Raw genomic sequence first — 21,719 nt, 5'->3', positions numbered from 1 at the left:
TGTTATGATAATGATTTAAATTAGCATATAGATTGTGGAGTTGTTCTCATAAATATTTGTTATCCTGCCACGGACTCGACCCATTTAACCGGATTCTAAAATGACAGGTCGGTGATGGCAATCTTTGATCAAATTGGTGAATGCATCAATGCAGGTGAAGGACTGCTTATGTTTGTTTTCAACTCCGTTGTTGTCCACCTGCTTTTATCTGCTATAGCAAAGAGGTTTCTACATCTCTTTCTATGACTACCGGTAACTAGAGAAGGACTGTGAGCTTGACATTTTTGTACAAATTGGCTGCTTTTCAAAGGCCCAGAAAACCAGCTGTTGAGCTTTTATTGAACATCATTCTACTCATAAAGTCTGTTTTGGGTGATCACATTATCTGTATATAACTGCTGATTGATTGTTATGTAGCTGTAGCAGATGGTTGTGATCTGGCGTTGATACAAATCTCCCATTAACACTTAGATATGAGACATTACCTGATCCTTACATTTAGACCCAATGAGTGCAGTGGCAATGATACTTATTTATCACAAAAGTCTTGTTAGTCTTTGCCTCTTTTTGAGTGATTAAGAGACTTGGCATTCAGAGGAGATGGAGAGTTGTTGCACCATAACTGTTCTTGTCATAATGGTTCCCTGTGGCATAACGGTGCATTTCAATGATTAAGAGGCAGGAGAGACGTCATTCATTCGTAAATATTGTTTTGTTAGCACACAGTGCATCCGGAAAGTATTCACAGCGCTTCACTTTTTCCACATTTTGTTATGTTACAGCCTTATTCCAAAATGGATTAAATTCATTATTTTCCTCAACATTCTACACACAATAACGCATAATGACAAAGTGAAAACTGTTTTTTGCAAAATTTTACAAATCTGTTAAAAATAAAGAACGAAAACACTCATGTGAATGAATTAATATGCTAAATAATGAGATACATTCAAAATGAATGAGTGATTTACAAACAGTTAATTATTCAAAGCGCAACAAATTAATTGAAAAATTTCATCAACCATTGTAATGTTTACTTTGTTTTTATCGGTGTTTACATTCCACATGATTTAAGAAATGTCAAAGCCACCAAACATTTGATATGTGTTAACATCAAAAAGATCAGACGTAGCGACAGTGTCTTATTGTCTACTTAATAGTACAAAATCCCCAGTAGTGAGGTGTGAAGCTTCAGATTCTGGAGGTATTTTAGAAAAAGAAAACACAGTGTTTTGAAAACTCGCTAGAATCCCTCCTGAACAGGATTATTAGGTTTGAGATGATGGGCTCATGATGATGTGTTTCCCTCATTTTCAGAATATTTCCAGCTGACATAAAAGTATTGCTTCACCTGGCGGGCCCTCGTGTTAACAAAGCAGTGATTGCCCTCGCGGTGGGACTGCTCCCACGTGACCGCATGCTGTTGCCTTTCTTCAGCCGCCTACTGGTGCCAATATTTAAAAGTCGCCTCTCGAAGGCCAGATATCACTTGGATTCCTGTTGGGACTAAAATTCTATAAAGGGTTATGAGCCAGAAGTTGTGATGTCACTCTCCAAGGTTGTAAATGCGTACTATGCTTCACTTTACGAGACAATACTTTTTAATGTGTGTGTGGAACATCCTTTAAATGTTTTGTAAATGACGAATGTTTGAACGGTTTGGTTGTCGCTCTTGACTCTTAACAGCTGGTAGCTGAAATGTTTGTTTATAAGAACCGTTGATTTCTTCATTTTTTAAGGTAGCCTTCCCTTCTGTTGAAGGCTGTAAGTGACAATAATGTGTAGAAAGGGAAGTAATTTGCCGTGATGAGCCAGAGATCTACTTGTTAATGAATGACTAGTTATTAGATAGTAGGCAACATCTAACAACTAGTCATGGATTTGTGTTTGGGAGACATGAGCTCAACGCGTGAACGTCTGTCACAGACTACTGCTCGTCATTGCTGCCATCCGCAGCCTACTGTGAAATCATTGTCTGTTTCCAACTCAAACACGGGGTTTCATGCTAATCCGACTTGTTTTCTCATTATCCTCCCCCATCCTCTTCTACCCCCCCACCTCCCCCCTCTCTGTATCTCCGCCTCTCAATCTCTCTCTCTCTCTGTCTCCCTCTCCAGCCCAGCATCTTCCACAGTGGGGCTGCTCGTTGCTAACTAGGCTGCCTCCGAGCCCACAGGTATGTCCCCCCCCCTCCTCTTCCTCCACTTCATGCTCTATTTTTAACTCCACTCTGCAGGATCCTTCCCCATGCTTCTCCCTCTCCAACCCCAACTTGCATCTCTGTCAGCACCTAACTAATATTCCAGGCGAGTGGTAGGAGCCTTTGGATCTGGTTCTATTTATTAATTTATGCCCATGCTTACTCTTCTACTTTTTTTTGTGTTGAAGAAGCGCTGCCTCAACTTTAGAATCAACGCTTTACAGTATGAAAGAGCAGGTTTTTTTCCTTCCATTACAACCTTAGATGCTCTTTTCAGCTGGTGTTTCATTCTGTTTTTGTACATCATATCAGTAGAAGTATTAACTGTATCAGATAGGAAGCATGTGTGAAATGACGAGAACGTAGTGAGCGAGTTGAGGTGCGAGATGGGAGGGATGAAAGAGGGGGAGGGGTACAACCACACTTAGGACATGAATAGGACACTTGTGACGCACCGAAACCTACCAAGAGCCACACTGACCTAATTGAATGGATTTGCAATGGATACATTCACTTGTGTCTAAAAGGGTTGGCTTTCTTAAGCTGCCACCTCGCCTCGCATGGAGCCCGGCAGCCGCCTCGGCCCCCCGCTGAGTGCAAACATAATGCACTTGTTGGACTGTATGGAGTCCGCTGCCCGGTCACGTCCCCCTCCTCTGCCTCTTGTCTTTTAAGACTGCTCGACTGGCTCTTCCAAGTGCTTATCCTCCTGACAGGAGCTCGCAACATATGACCTCCTCCAGCGGATGAGTAACTCGCTCCCAAAGCTATCTGTGTTTGTGGAGAAAAAGCTTTTGGACTTTGCTGTAAACAGTTTGACTGCGTGTGCATTTCTCTCACAGAAAGACTTGTTCAAGTTATTTACTCCTCTGTGATGGTAACGAATACCTTGAGATGAATTTAACAGACGCAGCTATTGCTTTCCTGGTGGCAGACGTGTTTTATCTTATCCCATCTAAGGGGATCCCATAATAGATGCAATATTGATTCTCCGCTATATGCTTTATTACTCTATTTAGTGGTTGTCACCCTTGGGACTGTGAGGCTTACTGAACCACTGCAGACTAAAGATTAATCAATTTTTCACCAACAAGAGGTTTGGTTCCCATGGTAATCCCGTGTCTTTGATATGAAGCATGAGCTTTCATTACTTTACCAAGGTTGTCTACAAAACGGAGGAGAGACAGAGAGAAAAATAATATGATAAGGCTAGATAGAGACTATTTAAATCATGGAAACCCATCTTTGTCCTGTGGGCAACTGTTGTTTTATAGTGATGGCCTCTCAGAAACCCATCGCACTTCCAATGTCTACTGACTTAAAAGATGCATTTCTATTTGAGGTGAACAACTTTTTGTCAACCTGAACAGCACTCCGTAATGATCCATGTCCGTGTTCCCAGATGTGGCATTTCGGCGATCTTGATCGTCCCATGCAGAACCTCCGCTGGCCAACAGCTATGAGACAATCCATTTGTCCAACTCACAGTCCTCCACGGTTATAGACAACGGCTGTCAATGGGATGCTTTTGAGTTATGTGCCTCACCAAAAGAAGCATGCAGCCTGCTTTTTAGGGAGAGGTTTCTCAGGAATTTTACACACATAAGCACTCGCATATACGCACACACACACACACACACACACACACACACTGAGCGGTATGACAAAAAATCATATCATGTTTTTTTGTTAGACTCTGACAGTATCCAGATTAATTCATTGACCCCGAAAAGGTCCGTTCTTTATTTCCCCTTTTCCTCTATCCCGCTCATGTAACTTCTCTTCCTCTCCACTTGTCTCGTCCCTCCTTCCCCCACCGCTGTGTGCCGTCTCACAGCCGAGGTACCCTGCAGCCTGCCCTGGCCAGGTTACTGCTCTAGATGAAAGGTTTGCATCCTGAAGCGCTGGTTCAAAGATGCCTTCTGCTGCTTCCCCGCTCTCCACGAGCACTCGGTTGTCCCTGCCAGGCAGATGGAGAGAAAGAGGGCAGAGGAAGAGGAGGGGAAGAAGGGCAAAAGAGTGAATGAAAGATTAGGGGAGACAAACAGTGACAGAAAAGAGAGAAAGAGAGAGGCAGATCTTGAAAGGATGACTGCAAGTTGCACCTGGTCTCTGTGGAGGATCAAAGAAGCTCAGGTGAGTGCAGAGGGGGAATCTGCCCGTGCTCTCGCTCCTCTAAAACACCCGTACTCAGTCTGCAGGCTGCCATGGGGTTTTTAAAAATGGTTTGTGTTTGACATGTTTTCATTACCTGACGTAATGACAGAGTCACGCTGGGTTCAGTTGAAGGAATAACATCTCGTGCCTTCAACCAAATCCATTGAAACATGGATTTGGTGGAGCTGAAATGTGAATGCTAGTTTCCCTGCAGAAATCAATTAAGTCAGAATATAATATGATATGTCATATAATATGTCATAATGTATTTAGTCTGGATTTGTCTCAAGTGTTCCCTCGTGCTGAAACATAGGGACCAAAGAGGGGACCATGTAACATTGGTTGTCTCTGGAAAAGAAAAGTTCTCAAGAAAATAACACATGCTCATCACATATACTCCTTATGGTATACCTTGTTTTGGGACTCAAACTAAATAATTGGATGGGCTGATTCCCCACTTGAAACCACGTTGACTCGTCACACAGGAGATGCTGTAAGTCTTGCTTGTTGATCCAATATGTGGATATATTTCTCCCAGGTACCGTTTTATTCTCGTCGCTTCCAAACTGTTTTACCAGCCGTTACCAGACCACATCAAAACACGCCGTGGATGCTTGCAGCCCCAAACATACATTTATTAGCTTCTGTCTGAAGAGTCATCGCCCGGGAATAATTGAAAACGTTAAGCGTTAAGAGATATTGTGGTTTCGGTCAGAAAATAAACGATTTGTCTCTTAGAAATAACTATGGCGATAGCATTCTCCTCAGGGATGGGAAGGCGGACGGGCGGGGGGGGGTCTGTGGTTTACCCACATAAATCTTGTCTGAAGACAAGCTAGATAATTCACTGTAGGTCTGAGCTGGGAGATTTATCCTCTGGATGCTGCAGCGACAGGAGATACTGAGGGGGGGGGGCAGTAAAATAACTGGCAGTTGGTCATTACGAAAGAAGCAGGTGGGCCACAAAATCAATCACGCCGAGACCGGCCTGCACGGCGACAGATGCCTGTCTGCTGCTTGATGAAGAGCTCTGCTGTTCCTCTGAGGGATGAGGAGGAGGAGGAGAGTCAATTAAAAGGGAAAAAGAGGGAATTAGGATGAGTTGGAGGATAAGAAAAGAAAACGGCACGGGGGAGGACGAGGTGTGAAGCTAAGAATGAGTCTCTGAATCCGAGAATAATAATAATAAGCATTGAGCTGCTGTGCATTTTAAGGTGTATATATTTGAGGGGAGGGGGTTTGATGAAAACAGAAGAAAGTCCACATTTCATAGAGTGGAGGGGGAAAAGTTATAATGAAGAACAGAAAAGGAAGGGCAGGCCGAAGAAGCACTTAGGTCAGGCCGTACTTCGATGTGGCTACAGTTCCAATAGCGACGCTTCAACGGCCCTGCGGTCAGGTTTTTAGAGCAGGTCGGAGTGCGTGTTTTGACAACACCTTTTATAGGCTATTTCATGGTGTCTGCACTAACTCTATGAGAAAATATCTCAAGTGTGAAATGCCACTGCATTATTGGCCCACACTCAATAACTGGGAGCACTTTATTTAATTTTTTTTTACTCATTTAAAAAATGTGTATATCAAGGGGAATTTTGTACTCTGGGAAAAGGTGGAGGAGGGGAAAGCACGTTTAAAGGTCATCCAAAGTCCAACGAGATTCATTTCAAACTCTAGTGAATTCACTGAGAAACAACTTGAATCAAAAGACTCAAAATGACTACTTATCGATTCATATGTGTTTACACATAACACCTATTTTGTCGTTTTGTCATATTAACCATGAGGTTAGGTAGGATAGAAAACGTGTCTGATACTAATATCCTGTTAAAAATCTTTTTAATATACAAAATGCATTGTGGAGCTCATATCTGTGTTTCCCTCTTTCTGTAGTGCGATGAGACGATAACGTGGCAAATGGAGGGGAATGAATTGTCACGACAAACGGGTAAACATGTTTACAGAGCAGTAGGAGTACTTATCTCGTGCATCAATGTCCGCTTAATTATTCCACAACGGGGCCACTAGACAAAATAGGAACAAACAGGTTTTAGGGTTAGGGTCAATTTTTTTAGGGTTAGGGTCAATAGTTTGTCATTCGACAAACTATTGATCTCCGCAACACGGCCTCACTTGGTGAGTGGTGCAGGGGTTAGAGAAGGTGTGCTGGGAAGCACAAGGTTGATGGTTCGATTCCAGGCTGCCCCATGTTCCATGTCGAAGTGTTCCTGAGCAAGACAGCTAACCCCTAATTGCTCCCTGGTTAAAAATGTGAAAAAGCCATGGGTTTAAAGTGTAATGTAAGTCGCTTTGGATAAAAGCGTCTGCTAAATGACCTGTAATGTAATGTAATATCAAGTGCATGAACACAGTGCACGTACAGTACGATGTGCATGTCAACAGAAAACGCAAACGACCCTTTTTTTTAAGTAATGGGGTAAGTTGAAACAGGAACCAAATAATCTAAAGAAGTTGAGAATGAATTGCGATAGGTGCTGAATATGAATAATACATCGAGAAAAAGATTGTAGTTTTCTTTTCATCCCTTAGGGCCGAATTATGCCTAAATATTCCCTTTGCTGCCGCTACTACTACGTCTACTGTATTTTGCGGTTGATACTTTCTTTTTGACCGTTATCTCCTTACAGAATTAAATGTGCCTTTAAGCCTCATTTTTATCTTAAACTCTGTGTAACAAATATTCTAATTTCCTTGATAGTCCCTTTTTGAAAGGACGGGTAGGGCAGCAGTGAGAGGAGAGAGGAATATACTCTGATTAGGTTTGCAATCATTACATTATTTCTGTGTTTCATTTTTACAAAATGTATCTATTATAGTTATAATTACTGCACCTACAATCTTCTACATAATCACACAAATACATCTCATATCCATTCACACGTGCTTTAAAAGGGTTAACATATCAACATTATTCCGAGGACATTACACGTATTGTTTCAAATTTCATGGAGTTTTGAAGTAAGCTCTCTGTTTGAGTCCACACTTTTTGGCATCCTTCTGTTAGTGCTGATGAGTGCCACACAGCTCCTAGGACTCTACACAGTGTACGGTGTGCTAACGGCACACCATGCGTGCTCCATACTCCCCCCTTAATCACAATTTACTCCTTTTCTATATACTCAATCACCTTCCTCCCACCAACCTCGGTCTGTGTGCTCTACCTCTTTTCTTTTATCTGCTGCTTTAATCAAGCATCTCATCACGGACCCAGGAGGATGGAGGATAATGAGATTAGGCCTGTACATGTTTACACATTCGTATTTAGATTAAGCTTTCCCCGTCTTTCTCTGTCTGACCCATATTTTTTCTTTTTATGTCTCCAGTCTCCCTCACAGGCTCTTTCCCACTTTTTTGTTTCTTTGCCTGTGGTGCAGTAGCAGTGTGTACACACACACACACACACACACTTCTCTGTTCTCTGTTATTGTTATCCACTGTACAATAGTATGTATTCATTCAAAAACCGCAGTGTTAAATCTGATCATTTCAGTTCGGTTGACTGTATCGTAGGTATTGTGTGATTCTCTCTGCCTTTTGTTGTGGATTATGTAACAATGTGTACGTGATGGTGTGTATAGAACTATTAGTGCTCAGCAGCAGGGCTCTGTTGATCCGCTATGACAAAGATGAGGTGAGTGAGCCCAACTGTGTGTAATCCTAAACCAGTTCTGTGTACACGGGAGATCTGAGATACTTATTTTACATAATTAACCACATCTGCATAATTGACCAATACTAAACACCACTCTATTTTGGAATGTCTTTTAAAGGCCTGATCCGTGATCCAAATGTAATCAAAAGTGTTGCCGATGCCAAAACACTGAAATCCGCTGTCCCTATCAGATTGGATCTAATTCTAAATAGTTGTCACAGGTAATATTCTTAAGCTAAGAACGGGGAAGTTCGCATTACAACGCTCAAAGGGGAAGCGGCATCCTTCTCTGCTCGGGTAGATATTATTCATCCGTATCTGCACGAGAGGTAAAATAGTTTATTGCCACAACAATTTGCATTTCAATCACCCCTTTTCTCATAAATAGCGGATGAGTGCTCATTCACCTAATCAATCCTGTCATCTTGTTCGCTTTCTGGGATCTTTGCTAAGAGAATGAATAGGAAGTAACTATATGGTGACGCTTGTGGGTTGCTGTCAAATAATTCAGTGCTGCACTCGTCTAACTCCCACGTTTTGCCCTCTGACCTCGTCTGTGAAGTCTGGTTCACTCTCACACACGCACACACACACACACACACACACACACACACACACACACACACACACACACACACACACAGAGGTTGTTTTCTGTACATCGCATGCTTTGCGCCACTGTTTCTCTGAGCCATTTTAAATCCGCCCCTGCAGTTCATCAGGTCATTATATAGTAAAATACATAATATGAATGGCTTTTTGACAGACACCGGTAATGTAGCGGCGGTGCGGCGACTATTATTAAGAGCTCATGCCTGTGTGTCCCAGTTGGGCTCTATTTGAAACTAACTGTGAAAACACACACACGCACACACGCACACACACGCAGAGATACAGACACAAGTCGTAGTCTGGCCTCTGGAAACTTACCACTTTCCTAACTTTTACATTACATGTAATTTAGCCGACGCTTTTATCCAAATCAACTTACAATAAGTGCATTTCAACCATAAGAATACAAACAACAATAAACAAGAAAGTGCAATTTCATTAAATAAGCCGATTTACCAGTTGCTATAGATAAGAGCCATTATAGGTACAATTTAAGGGCTATAATTTGTTAGTCTTTTTAGTCAAGGTAGCGGTGAAGGCTCTCTGCGGTCCTGGTGTCTTCAGAGAGCTCGTTCCACCATTTCGGAGCAAGGACAGCAAAGAGTCGAGACCTAGTCGAGTGTTTTGCTCTCAGTGAGGGAGGAACGAGCAGTTTTGCAGATGCCGAGCGGAGAGCGCGGGTCGGGATGTCGGGTTTGACCATGTCCTGGATGTAAGCTGGACCCGATCCATTCACAGCGCGGTACGTGAGCACCAGTGTTTAATCTAACTGTGATACTGGTGCTACTAGGCCACCAGTGTCACGGTTTACCAAAAGCAGTCATCAGCCAACAACAAAGCAGCTCCTGTGATCCTAAAGATTCTGACAGCCAACAACAAGCCGCACGTTTCCCAAGCCGGGCAGCGACTCAGGCAGAAAACACAAACGTGACTTTTTGGAAACAAGTTCTTGAATTTGAGGCTGGAATCTTTCTGATGGTTTCAGGCGGCCGTGGTAATGAACATCAACCAGAGTTACGCCAGTGTTACATGATGTCAAGAGACATTGGTTGGGCTCTGAATGAGAACGCTTGGTGTCGGAGGGTATTTCTGTCTTGCGATGATGCGTATTAGCTGTTTGGATTCATGATTCATTTATTAATAAGTTTGACCGTCTGACTTTCTCGCTTCTCTGTTATGGCCCTGGTAATTTTTCTTTTTTCATTTTTCTATGCAGTGTGGTTGTGGTTATATTTGTGAAAGCTGCAACAAGGAACTTGTCGGTCCCTCAACCTTGGTCTTGGTTCTGGTTCTCCTGTGCCTCCCTTTTTTCTAATTAGTGTCTCACACTAACTTACCAGTATATCTCCTGAAAATTGAAATGATAGCAGGGACTCAAATTTCTTATTATGACACTTGAACAATTTACTTAATGTGCTCCTGTCTCCATCCGACATCAAACCAGTTTGGATGAGTTGGTTGTGCATATGTTCTGTGTGCTAATCATAATGACATGACAGAAAGCCTCATTTATTTAACATTATCTAATATAAATGATGGCGTGGAAACATTAATGACTAGAAAATCATTAGGAAAAATAGTGTAAAACGGCTATAAAAATGTGTCCTGGGTGTGTATTTCAAGTTCAAGCTCACATATTAGGTCAAACAATTAGTTGGATCGTTTGCCTGAATAAATTTGAGTTGTTCTCATTTCTTGTGATGCATAGTGATGAACAATTGTCCCTCTTGTTTCACAAGTGAAGATTGCGCTGTTGTTGGCAACCCCCCCCCCACACACACACACACACCCCCCATTAACCTTTTGCTACATCCAGCCAAATGACCTTTTCAGGTCTAAACGGGTGTAAAAGTGGACATTGGATGTTCGTCCCTTTGTGTTTCTTGTACAGTGGCCGTCCCTCCGCTGGCCCCTGTGTTTCTCGGGACGGCCTGAGTTTGGCTCCAGCCTGTCTTGGTGTGGAGCCAGAGGGTGAAGAAGGCAATAGGACTCTTGATAAGAAAGTCTGGGCATTTCCTCCACAGAGCACGCAACCGCCCCCACCTACACACACAACGCAGGCCTTCTCTCAGATCTGACCCTGTCACCAATGTCACAGGGTGTTTATATTGGACCTGTTCCCGCTGCAGGGTTGACACTGGGGTCAGTCGTGGCTGCAATGGATAGTTCACATCTGGGATGGTGATCCGTTAGAAACACACACAGTGTTTGACGTCAGCGTTCAGGAATTCAGAGGGTAAAATGTGTCCTCTGTTCATAAAGTAAGAAATGCCATCATTTAACCACACATGGTGCCTTCAATTCTCCACTTCAATTAATGATAAGTCTTTCTTTAAAAAATCTGAATGAGGTTTTTGTAGGTCGATGTGAATAGGGAATGTCTGCAGTCTGCTCTATTGGAAAGAAAATATCAGATTTGAGACGGCGAGACTAATGGAAAGCTGATGGAGCGATGCCGCACCCAGCAACTCGTCTGTTTGTGCCTATTTTATCGATCTGTTTATAAGGGAATCAACTTGAAATGGAGAAAATCCTGGCCTGGATGATGCCACTTCGAACTCCATCAAGAGTGCATGTACCAACATGTGCTATTTTATCCTGCTAAGATCATGGAGATATAAATGTAAGTTCTTTTAAAGCACTTTATGATGCAGTGTTTGATCTCTTGCCAAATGAAAGAGAGACAGCTAAATATAAAAAATATATATATTTACACAATACTATTTTTCATGTCCCAGCCATCTCACGGGGGTTAAGAGAGAGATTGAAACTAAGTACTGAGGAGTGTATACATTATCACACAACAGTATAGTTTTTAAACCCATGCAAACCCGGAATACCGGATCACTCTCTTGAGGTTTCCTCACTCGGTCGCCAACTTCCTCCGTTCCGAAGGGAACAAAGGTGTTTTTCATGTCTCTGTTGTGAGTGTTTTTTTTTCTCTCCCCGATCACTTCACGCTGCTCCAGCGCACAGACAGCCCGGTGCTGCACAATAAGTCCCCCGATGATCTGCGGGCTGGGAGGGGAAAGAGGAAGAGAGCGGCTGATGCATTTCCTCTGGACGCACACTGTGTGGTGGGCTTGGTGGTCTGTCGTGCACCTCTGAGTTCACCCACATTGTTAAAAGTACAGGCGTGGTGGTAATTTGACATGTAATTTGACCCATGCTTAGTGTGGCACGATAGCGAGGCTGAGTCTCCGGCGGTTTGTCTTCTGTGGTCCTCCAGCCTGCCCCCTTTCTGTCTTTTCATCACGTTTTTCAAGATCTATTTTGTTTTCTAACTGTTTTTTAATACAGTCCAATAACTTCAATGAGTTTCTACAATACATTATTACTATGAGGTGAGTGTTCTAGAAACCTGCTACAAAACATATTGTAAAAAGGTTCAAAAAATGAACCTTTTAAAAATGATTTCAGGTGCTGTGACAATTGAAGCGTTTGCATGTCAAACTGATGTTTCCTGTTTCGAGACTTCCAACTTAATTCCTTTCCTTGTGCGTTAGTCCCTCCCATTTGAGATGTGAGCGGAGGACGCAAGGAGGAGACCGGGGGGGGAGATGCGAGTCATGGCAAGAGTTGTAAACGTAGACAGCCCGGCGTTGGGTTCGTCATTTTAAAGCGACTTCACTTCATTATGAAGTGTGGCTTTTAATTTAGCCTGTATTTGTATTTCATGATCTCCAGATGAGCATAACAGTGTTGATAACAACATCGATTCACTTCATTTCATACGTCTTCTGCAGAGGGTCCACCTGTGGTTTCTCGCTCAAAGCGCCTCTCTCCAGGACATGCGTTTTAGACAATTTCAAGATGGAGATGTATTTATGGGTCAGAGGCAGGAGGCCCGGGACCAGTAGGAGCCGCAAAATAAGTACAGCTGGACTCAACGTCTTGCTGGGATGGATGTGGCCCTTTTAAAATGCTGCACACCGAGGAGCAGCTGCAGCAGTGGCAGCAAGTAACCGTAATCCTTCAGATGAGCAAAGTGGCAGCAGTCATGGCAGCCAAGGATCCAACGAGGGAACGACAGCCACGCTGTAATGATAAGGGTGCGTTGGATACACGTATTCGGCGGAAGGAATATGCCATGTGAGCGTCACGGCAAATTTGCGGTTACGACCACAACTTTTTTATGATATGATAATTAGGTTTTGTTCAGTAATAGTCCCTCCTGAAGGTTTGCCTCTGTGTTTTTATGTGCGGAGCTTGTGTTCGGCTCCGGCCTGTCTTGGTGTGGAGCCGGAGGGTTTAACCATGATAAGAAAGTCTGGGCATTCCCTCTACTGAGCATGAGCGCCCACACACGCAAACTTACGTGTCATCCAAAGGACACGTTGTTTTTTTTAAATCCATTTTGGGTTTTCAATGCCATCTCCAATTCTAGGATTCTAGAGTTTGATTCTGAGTTTGTTTACGGCAGCAGAGCAGTAGCTATACAGTAGTTTACATCTGGCTAATTAACCGTTTAGAATGGCACGCAACGTTTAACTGTAACTTTAACGACTTCAGAGGGTAAAGCCTTCTTAGTTCTAATAAAGTTGAAATGTCACAAACGTTTAAGAACCCAGAGCATTCCATGCTCCACTTGGAGGTTCCTGCTAGCGCAACGGCATACTCAATGTCCTCAATGTCTTTTTCACCATAGTTTGGTGTAATAACCGCCGTGTATAGCGCAGTAGCAAGTGAGTGTCAGTGGCTGAAGTTAGTGAAAGAAAAAATGGAAAGCGATCAAACACACCTCCGACCAATAGCAGCACAGCAAGTGGCCGCTCTGCACAAACTACGAGTCGACACACATCATCTCTGTCCAGTACCACAAATTGCTGAGTTCATTTAGAGTCCTGGCCGCGGCGGAGGCTGCCACGTGGTCCATGTCCACGTGGTGAGTGAGGCTATCTAAGGTGAAGACAGCTCAAGACTAATGCAGTCAATCAGCCAACCATTGCTTCTGGCTCAAAGCATGAAATACCTTTTTCGGGCTCCACGTTACCCTCTGTGTGAGTTCAAGTTCAATAGTTACTTCCTCAAATGACATAGTCAAGAAAGGGTTAGGGTGAACAATAACTATTCACGTTCAGACATATAACATATGTGAGAATTCACTTTGGATGAATAAAGAATGCCGTCGTCTGCGTTTGGCTGGAACCACCAGCTTCGGCTTCCCGCAGATGAGATTTTCCGGTGCTTTTAGTGGAAAAACCAACAGAGCTGTGAGTCATATACAGTAGAGAAGGATCTGCACACCGGGAGGCCAGTTTAGCTACAGACGGGAAGAGAAGATCTGTCCACAAACAGTTATCGAGACAGGAAAAGGCATAATATCTGTGTCTGTAGATGCACTGAATACACGCTGACAGGTAAATATAGTAAACAGTGAGCTCAAAGAAACAGACAGGCACTTGAACGATTTGTAGAGCACACCTGTTTGTCGGGCCACACCTTGTCTGGCACTAATTACCCACGACAGCCTCCCTCCTCTGTTACTCCTTCAGGCCGCTGATGATTTCTTCACCGGAGGCCCATTAGACTCGCTGGTAAATTATGAGATTAGAGCTATGATGCAGCCTAACATCAGGCCTGACCCGACATGAACGTGTTTGTGTTTAAGCACGACGCCCAAAGGCCCCGTAAAACGCACGCAGGTAATTAAAGGAGCAGCGTTGGGATTCAAAATATCTAGCGGCGAGGTTGAAGATTCCATCCTACGAGCACCATCTCCCATCACGTCTACATTTACAGAGCCAGTAGGGCTTTGGTAGAGGATCAAGGGCTCCCTGCTACATATGTTTTATACTTCAGATATCTGACAATGTGACTCTGGTGAGTAAAGGTTGGTTTATCGGGGACCATGTGTACAAACTTGTGCCTTCGACAACATGACCAGCGGTGAGCAGTTTTGAAAGGGAAACCATCTGAAATAATTTGTCTCTTAAACACTAAATACAGTTTGTTTAAAAGTCAAAACTCTGTCAGCGCCTGTAGCAGTATGTGATCCGTTGAGTACCATTTACATCAACATTTCATTACTAATTGCATCTGTCTGTTGTCACGAGGCGCTCACAGATTACCCTGCGGGGGGGGGCACATGCGGGGAGCGATGCGCGGGGAAAGGAACGACACTTAGCGGCGTCTCGTCTGACGGATGCAGGACGGGCAGGCAGAGCGCTATGGCGTTATATTTGTGCCACAATCCTGAGTGCGTAATTTTAAGTTTTGAGCACAGAGAACTATATTTTAGCAAAGAAAAACATTCCGTGCGCGCAGTTTACTGAGGTGCCCTCTCCACAAACTGGTTTTCTGCGCGCAGGCAGCGGTTGCTGCGCTCTCTCCACCTCGTCACGCTGCGCTCGCTCAACAGTTCACTCACGCGCTCGCTCGACTTGCAGCAGCGTTACATTTGTGCCACAAAACCAACCAATCAGAGAATTAAAGAAGGTCAATTGCGATTGGCTGTTGGTCTCCAATCACAACGCTTCCTAAAGAAGACGAAAACGAGTGATATTAGAAGTCCGGCTAGCCACCATCAGACATGACCGAAGCAAATGATGAGAACAGCAAGTGTTTTAATCCAGGCCATTAGCATTTAGCACAAATGCTGCAAACTTCAACAACTCGCTGAGCTTCCGCGATGCTGTAGGTAGTTCTACTAGCGTTGTGATTGGAGACCAACAGCCAATCACAATGGACCTTCTTTAATTCTCTGATTGGTTGGTTTTGTGGCACAAATGTAACGCTGCTGCAAGTCGAGCGAGCGCGTGAGTGAACCGTCGAGCGAGCGCAGCGTGAAGAGGTGGAGCGAGCGCAGCAACGACTGCCTGCGCGCAGAAAACCAGTTTGTGGCGAGGGCACCTGAGTAAACTGCGCGCACGGAATGTTTTTCTTTGCTAAAATATAGTTCTCTGTGCTCAAAACTTAAAATTACGCGCTCAGGATTGTGGCACAAATATAACGCCATATACCTACAGCATCGCGGAAGCTCAGCGAGTTGTTGAAGTTTGCAGCATTTGTGCTAAATGCTAATGGCCTGGATTAAAACACTTGCTGTTCTCATCATTTGCTTCGGTCATGTCTGATGGTGGCTAGCCGGACTTCTAATATCACTCGTTTTCGTCTTCTTTAGGAAGCGTTGTGATTGGAGACCAACAGCCAATCGCAATTGACCTTCTTTAATTCTCTGATTGGTTGGTTTTGTGGCACAAATGTAACGCTGCTGCAAGTCGAGCGAGCGCGTGAGTGAACCGTCGAGCGAGCGCAGCGTGAAGAGGTGGAGCGAGCGCAGCAACGACTGCCTGCGCGCAGAAAACCAGTTTGTGGCGAGGGCACCTGAGTAAACTGCGCGCACGGAATGTTTTTCTTTGCTAAAATATAGTTCTCTGTGCTCAAAACTTAAAATTACGCGCTCAGGATTGTGGCACAAATATAACGCCATAGAGCGCTGCAACGGCACACAAGCGCATTCTGCAAAACCTCTTAATCTCACACACACACACACACACACACCCCAACGCAGCAGAGCACACACCTGCAGACACAGCCGCACTGAACAAAAGCTGTCCGGATTCTCTGATATATTTTCGGTAGTAAAGGGTGTGTGTGTGTGTGTGATTTAGTGCATGCTAGAGTGGAAATGTGGGAGGTTGAAACAACCATTAAGTAACGACCATGTCATGTAGTTTCACACTAACTCTAAAACACACAGGCACTATGACACACAAACAGAGAGAGGTCCTATAGCATCCTAATTTATCCAGGAAATTAAAGTGTGGTATCGGCATTAATTTAAACCGGGTTTGCCCAAGTTTAAAGCTATGAATATTTTAATTGCCGCCTTTGGGTCTTTTCCTTTGCAATTGAATCTCGAATCACCTCCGTGTTTTACGTATTGATCGTCGGCTAATGAACAGCGCTTTTAATATCGGAGTCCTGCTTCATTACCCGCGGTTGCATCATATTGAAGAATAAGGACGAGGATTGCGGACATTAATTAACTCGTGGTGCAGGCTACAAAACTGCCCTCAACTGCCCCCCCCTCACTGTCTGCCCCCTCTGCTCCGGTTCTCTCTCAACCAACTTCATCTCACAAGAAAGAACAACAGTCTGTGGTGACCTCTGACCTCTAATTTAAAGGCGATTACACGATACATTTTTGCGGATGCACGTGACGCATCGTCCGCATGCGGTGACCGGCGGGTCGTTCCGGCTCCGTTCAGCACGCGGGCTCAACCAGCTGCTGCTGTGGGAGGAGGAGGAAGAGGAGGAGGAGGAAGAGGAGGAGTCGCTCTCTCTCTCTCTCTCTCTCTCTCTCTCGCTCGCGCTCTGTTTCTCTCCCTCTCTCATTTTGCCGAAGTTGCGTGTCGCGCTCGCAGGCTCCCCGCGTGTGTGCGTGTGTGTGCGCGCGCGTGTGTGTCGCAGGCGGCCCCCCCGCTGACCGAACCGCACCGGGCTGCTCTTTTTTCTTCCCTCCTCTTCCTCGTTGTTGCGCCGTGTGGACCAGACTTGTTTTTTGAGGGGGGGGGGGGGGAGAAGTGCGTCCTCCCTCGCTGTCCGCCCGCCGGCTCCCGTGTTTCTTCTGAACTTCCTCTCGGGACGTGGGGGGCTACTTTCAAGATGACCGAGGAAGTGAGAGTTCGGCATGCAGAGCTGGTAGGTGTCTCCCCCCCCACCCACCAGGTGTCCGCCACCTTCGGGTTCGGTGTGCGCTTCTTGTGCTGTCGTGTCTCGCGAGTGGACCGGACCCTGACGGACATGTCTGAAGCCGGCTGCTGGTTTAATGCTCAAACTTAATCACCCGGTGCTTTGTATGTGTGTGTGCGCGAGCGCGTGTGTCTGTTTTCATGGCAAAAGCACGCGCAGCCCGTGCGTTATTTGTGCCGTGCGGTTCCAAAGTGGGAAGCAGCATTCCGCGTCTATGAACGCGCGATGACGTTTCCTCGGGGTCGTTTCCGGTCATTCTCTCGTGGGATGACATGATTTTTGACATTATTCTTCGAACTGTAGGATAATAAGTGCTCTTGTTATTCGAGTGATTCAGCGTTTCCATCCACGTGTTGCTGTCACACTTCTGTCCGTCTCCCCCGTTTCATGGGGAGCCACGAAACGGCAACTTTTTGGGTTTAACGTTTTATTAGAGTTTTGTAAAGAATGACATACGTATCCTCATGGCATCACGAAGCACAGGACTGGCCAGCAATTCTTTTTTAACTGTTCTTTTAACAAAACACAGTCAGTCCCACTGAATAATTATAACTTGTACCAATATGCAGTCTGCAACGATGAACGCTGACTCATAAACCCAAAAACCAACCTGCCACTGGGTGACTTCACCCTGTCAGGCGGTCGGGAAACGGACAAAGTTTGTCATCGCTCTGTGCTGCGTCGCCAGTCACGTCTCTGGTTGGACGCTCTTTATCTCTCATCGCCATCCCTCTGAACGAAGGGAAATCCACGACAAGGTCTAAAAGCACAAACCCGATCCACCTTGTTTATGTGTCAGAACTGTCGTCATCGTTGTTGTTTTTGTTTTTTGCCAGAAAGCCGTGACGATGCCCCGTTGCCGTTACACAACATGGCTCACCGGGCCGATCGGGCACAGTCATACGCGTCTGTCTCAAATAAACGAGGCAGTGCTTCAGGCCGCCTCTCATACCTTCAAAAGGCATACGTTCTCTTTGCCGACTTCCTGTCTATCTTTTGGGGGGGGGGTCCTGCGGCCTCGCTCTCGTCCTCCCGCCCTCTCATCTCTACGTCTCTTGGTTTAACTGTGCATCCATCAACCGTCTCTCTCCTCCTGCCTACGGGGGAATAACGGCTGCCGTTCCCACGTCAACGCTCTGAGGCGCGTAGTGAAGCTCGCCGCTTTACCCGCTCTGTTGTTTGCCGCTTTGTGCGTTAAGTTCCTTTGTGTTGAGATGAAGGGACATGGGTGTCTTTGTTGTGCCAGCGTATTTTAATGGATCAAAGGTGAGCTACGTTTAGCATTACTTAAATCTTTAATGCCGGAGGTCTTGCAGCACTCGTGGTGTGGATTGTAAAGGCCAGTTAGGGGAAAACCGTTGCCTTTTCATTTTGGTTTTAATGAGAATCATAGGAAATGTAATAATTAATACTGATACATTGATGTTTTTTGCAGTGAGTGGAACAATCCGATCATGAGAGAGTGTTAATAACAGACCACAGTGGTTCCCCAAAACAGCAGTAATTGGTCTTATTCTGTTCTTATTCCCACAGTGCTGATTAATAATATCTACAAAGATATCTCTGATTGCCCTCTGGCCATTTGTGACAGTTAGTGACTCGTGTCATGTGTCTGATTCATCACGTTGTCTGCAGGTACTTATTAGATCCTACGTCACGTCGTCGGAAGTCCTTGAAGCTTTTTAAATGAAGTCCGGTGTTCAGCAGCTTAGAAATAAACCCAGTTTGGCACAACTTTTTCTCCATCTTCATTTCAGAGTCGCACATCTAATTCCAAGTGGCATTAAAAGGTATTTTAAGTCTTCCATTTACCTTGACCAAAATTGCAGTATATTCCTGAGACCAAACCAACCACTGGTAAAGAAGAGAATAACTTACTTCCTGCAATAGACGGAAGTCGTCACAAATAATTGGCAATAACTGCCAACCCAGTTTAGAGTGCAAGTCAGCAGTAGAGATAAGTAAAATCCTTCTTATTCATAGTAGTGAACAAAGATAATTTAAATCTCCCTGTCAGTGAAATAACCGTCTCGTTTGGAATTCCACTGTCCTGATAATTGTCATGCAGGTGATATTATGCCTTAAATGTATACACGATAGCTGTAGTAATTAGTTACCGGGTGTACGAAAGCGGCAACTGACAGATTGCCAAGTTCATACTGTGGAGCATTCGTTAGCAGAGGAAATGCTTTCTAAGAGGTCCACATAGGATCCTGGGAATCAACGAGAAGGGGCCTAAACTTCTATTTCTGGCAAAGCAAACGATATTCAATGGGATTTTATGATGATGCTGGTTGGGCGTTAAACATCCACCTCACTGCGGCTTGTTTCAAAGTGGGACTGAGCTGAGGCACCTGGCTGGTCAACAAGCAGCGCTATCCGCACGGAACAGGGCTCACGGATAATAAGGAGTAGGGAATATATTTAGGAGAAATGCTGAAGAAGGCTGTATCGATATTAAGTGAGTGTGCTCCCAGGAGAAACTGAGCCTCCAAGATTTGGCCTGTTCTGAAGGGAATCTAGACTATGTATGTTATGACCAAACATTTAGGAGGGAAACTTGAGACGTTGTCAGACTCACTGCAGGTCGCTGACTAATGCAAACCATGCTTTAGGCCAAATTCTGCCTGATGTCTGCTGTAACGCGGTGTGCCAGGAATGGATCACATGATATGAGGCTTTGCTTATTGGGTTATAACTGGGCCGGGGCTGCTCGGATGTAGCTCGGATGACAAACTGTCAGTGGCAGAGAACATGTCACGGTCCAGGTAAACCTCTGAAGGCCAATAAGCTGCAGGCAGAGGCCCGGGCAGAGGCCCGGGGGCCGCATGCTGCCCGCGTTTCACACTCAGCCACCCAGTGAACTCGGAAAGCAATAATCTAAAACACATGAAGACCGAAAAACACTAACGGAATGAGGAAGGACAAATACGGCTATAACTTATTCTTCTATACTGGTCTCATGTTATCCCATCGTATGTCCTGCCCTGTTCCAGTGCAGCAATTGAATAACCAAGAGGCGAATTCTCTCAAAAGAACTGTTGCAAAAGAGGTGAAATACGATCATGAACAAATAATATCAACATTTACAACGATATGATTCAGTTGTTTGGTCAGATGTGTGAATGGGAGGAGCTTCGAAAGGCAGAGATGAAGAGAAGCTACAAATGACCTTTTTCCTGTAGAATATGAAATATTGCTCATCCTCTTTTGTCCTGTTGCTCTCACGTTTTCCAACGAGACAAATCTGATTACACTGGGGTCTAAACCCTGAGAATCCACCCAGACAGGAAGAGAAAAAGATACCCTTTTTTTCCCCCCCACTCAACAGCAACGTCTAAGCTGAGGCGGCGTCCAACCTCCCACCACGCTGCGGTTAACAGCCAGCTGCCCGTGGACGCTCCTGCAGCGACACACGTGTTTCCCATGATCTAACCTGCTGGCACCAGGAGCTGGGGATGAGGCCAGGATCTGCTGCCATGCTGCTGCCCGGCCCACGGGTCTCTCTGTCGGGAGCCTCCTCGCTTTGGGAGACGCTTTAGTGGAGGGCGGGTAGCTGTGCCTAAAAGGACTGGTGGTGTGACTCCGGGGTAAATAGTGTGCGATCATGGGAGCAGTGTGTTTTTTTTAGTTTTTCCTTCATATGAGGACAGTATGGAAGAATCTCTAAACGCCCAACTTGATTCACAAGTCACGGCTTAGTAGACAGATTTCATTACGTCTTTTTTTCTAACTGTGGTGGAAAAGTGTTACTAACACTCAGTGGGTTTTTTCTGGGCCATTTAACGTGCTATAATGAACAGCCCTATACTAATGCCAGCAGTGGATGCAGTTGTGATAAAAACATATATATATGTTGGAAATGGCCGTGAAAGAAGGTGGCAGAGAGGGATAAATAACTGTAATGAGACAGTTTGAGAGGGTGTACGTGTGAATAGGGCGAGGCGTGGCGGAACATTTACCCGAGAAAAGTCACAGGAAAAGGAGCAGAAAGAGCGAGCAGTCTCTTTCCTGGACTTGCTCATGCTCACACCACTTTCATCCCCCCCACTCGTCCTCCCAGCAGACATCTTCAAGGAACACCTCTCTGAAAGCCGCTTCCCTGCTGCTGCTTGATTACGGTTGCAACGGTCTCTGATATTCTCCCAAGGAACCTCCGCTAAACATAGATCATCTGCCACGGCCTGCAGGGTGTAATGTCATACCACTATTAGTGCCTCGGAATATGAGATATCTCCACTGACGCGGCCGCCTTTATGCACACCTGTCATTCCTGTGTGCGATACGGTTGTGAACCTGCCAGCAGCAAGCTGAAGGAGCCTCGTCTCCCGGCCGACCGGGTCAGTCAGCAGCCGACATTGTTAACCTTCACAATTACTTTTG

The 21,719-nt window shown here is 45.0% G+C and overlaps 1 protein-coding gene across 7 annotated transcripts in view; it reads left to right on the top strand.

The window, feature by feature from the left end:
- The window catches only part of mid2 (midline 2), a 104,046-nt gene that overhangs the window by 23,830 nt on the left and 58,497 nt on the right, over nt 1–21,719 (top strand). For 2 of the 7 annotated variants that reach the window (XM_078102011.1, XM_040173963.2), the window contains exon 2: nt 2,118–2,176. The exons of 2 other annotated variants lie outside the window; for them this stretch is intronic. The gene's annotated coding sequence lies outside the window, so the exon portion shown is untranslated. Of the gene's footprint in view, nt 1–2,117; nt 2,177–4,315; nt 4,337–16,916; nt 17,286–21,719 lie in introns of those variants that run through there. 3 more of the 7 variants (XM_078102010.1, XM_040173962.2, XM_078102009.1) reach the window with 2 other exon arrangements.

Source organism: Gasterosteus aculeatus, chromosome 4 (genome assembly GCF_964276395.1).
Source record: "Gasterosteus aculeatus chromosome 4, fGasAcu3.hap1.1, whole genome shotgun sequence".
Lineage (NCBI taxonomy): Eukaryota > Metazoa > Chordata > Actinopteri > Perciformes > Gasterosteidae > Gasterosteus > Gasterosteus aculeatus.
The sequence above is the reverse complement of the archived record's forward strand: the minus strand, read 5'-3'. Positions and strand labels throughout refer to the sequence as shown.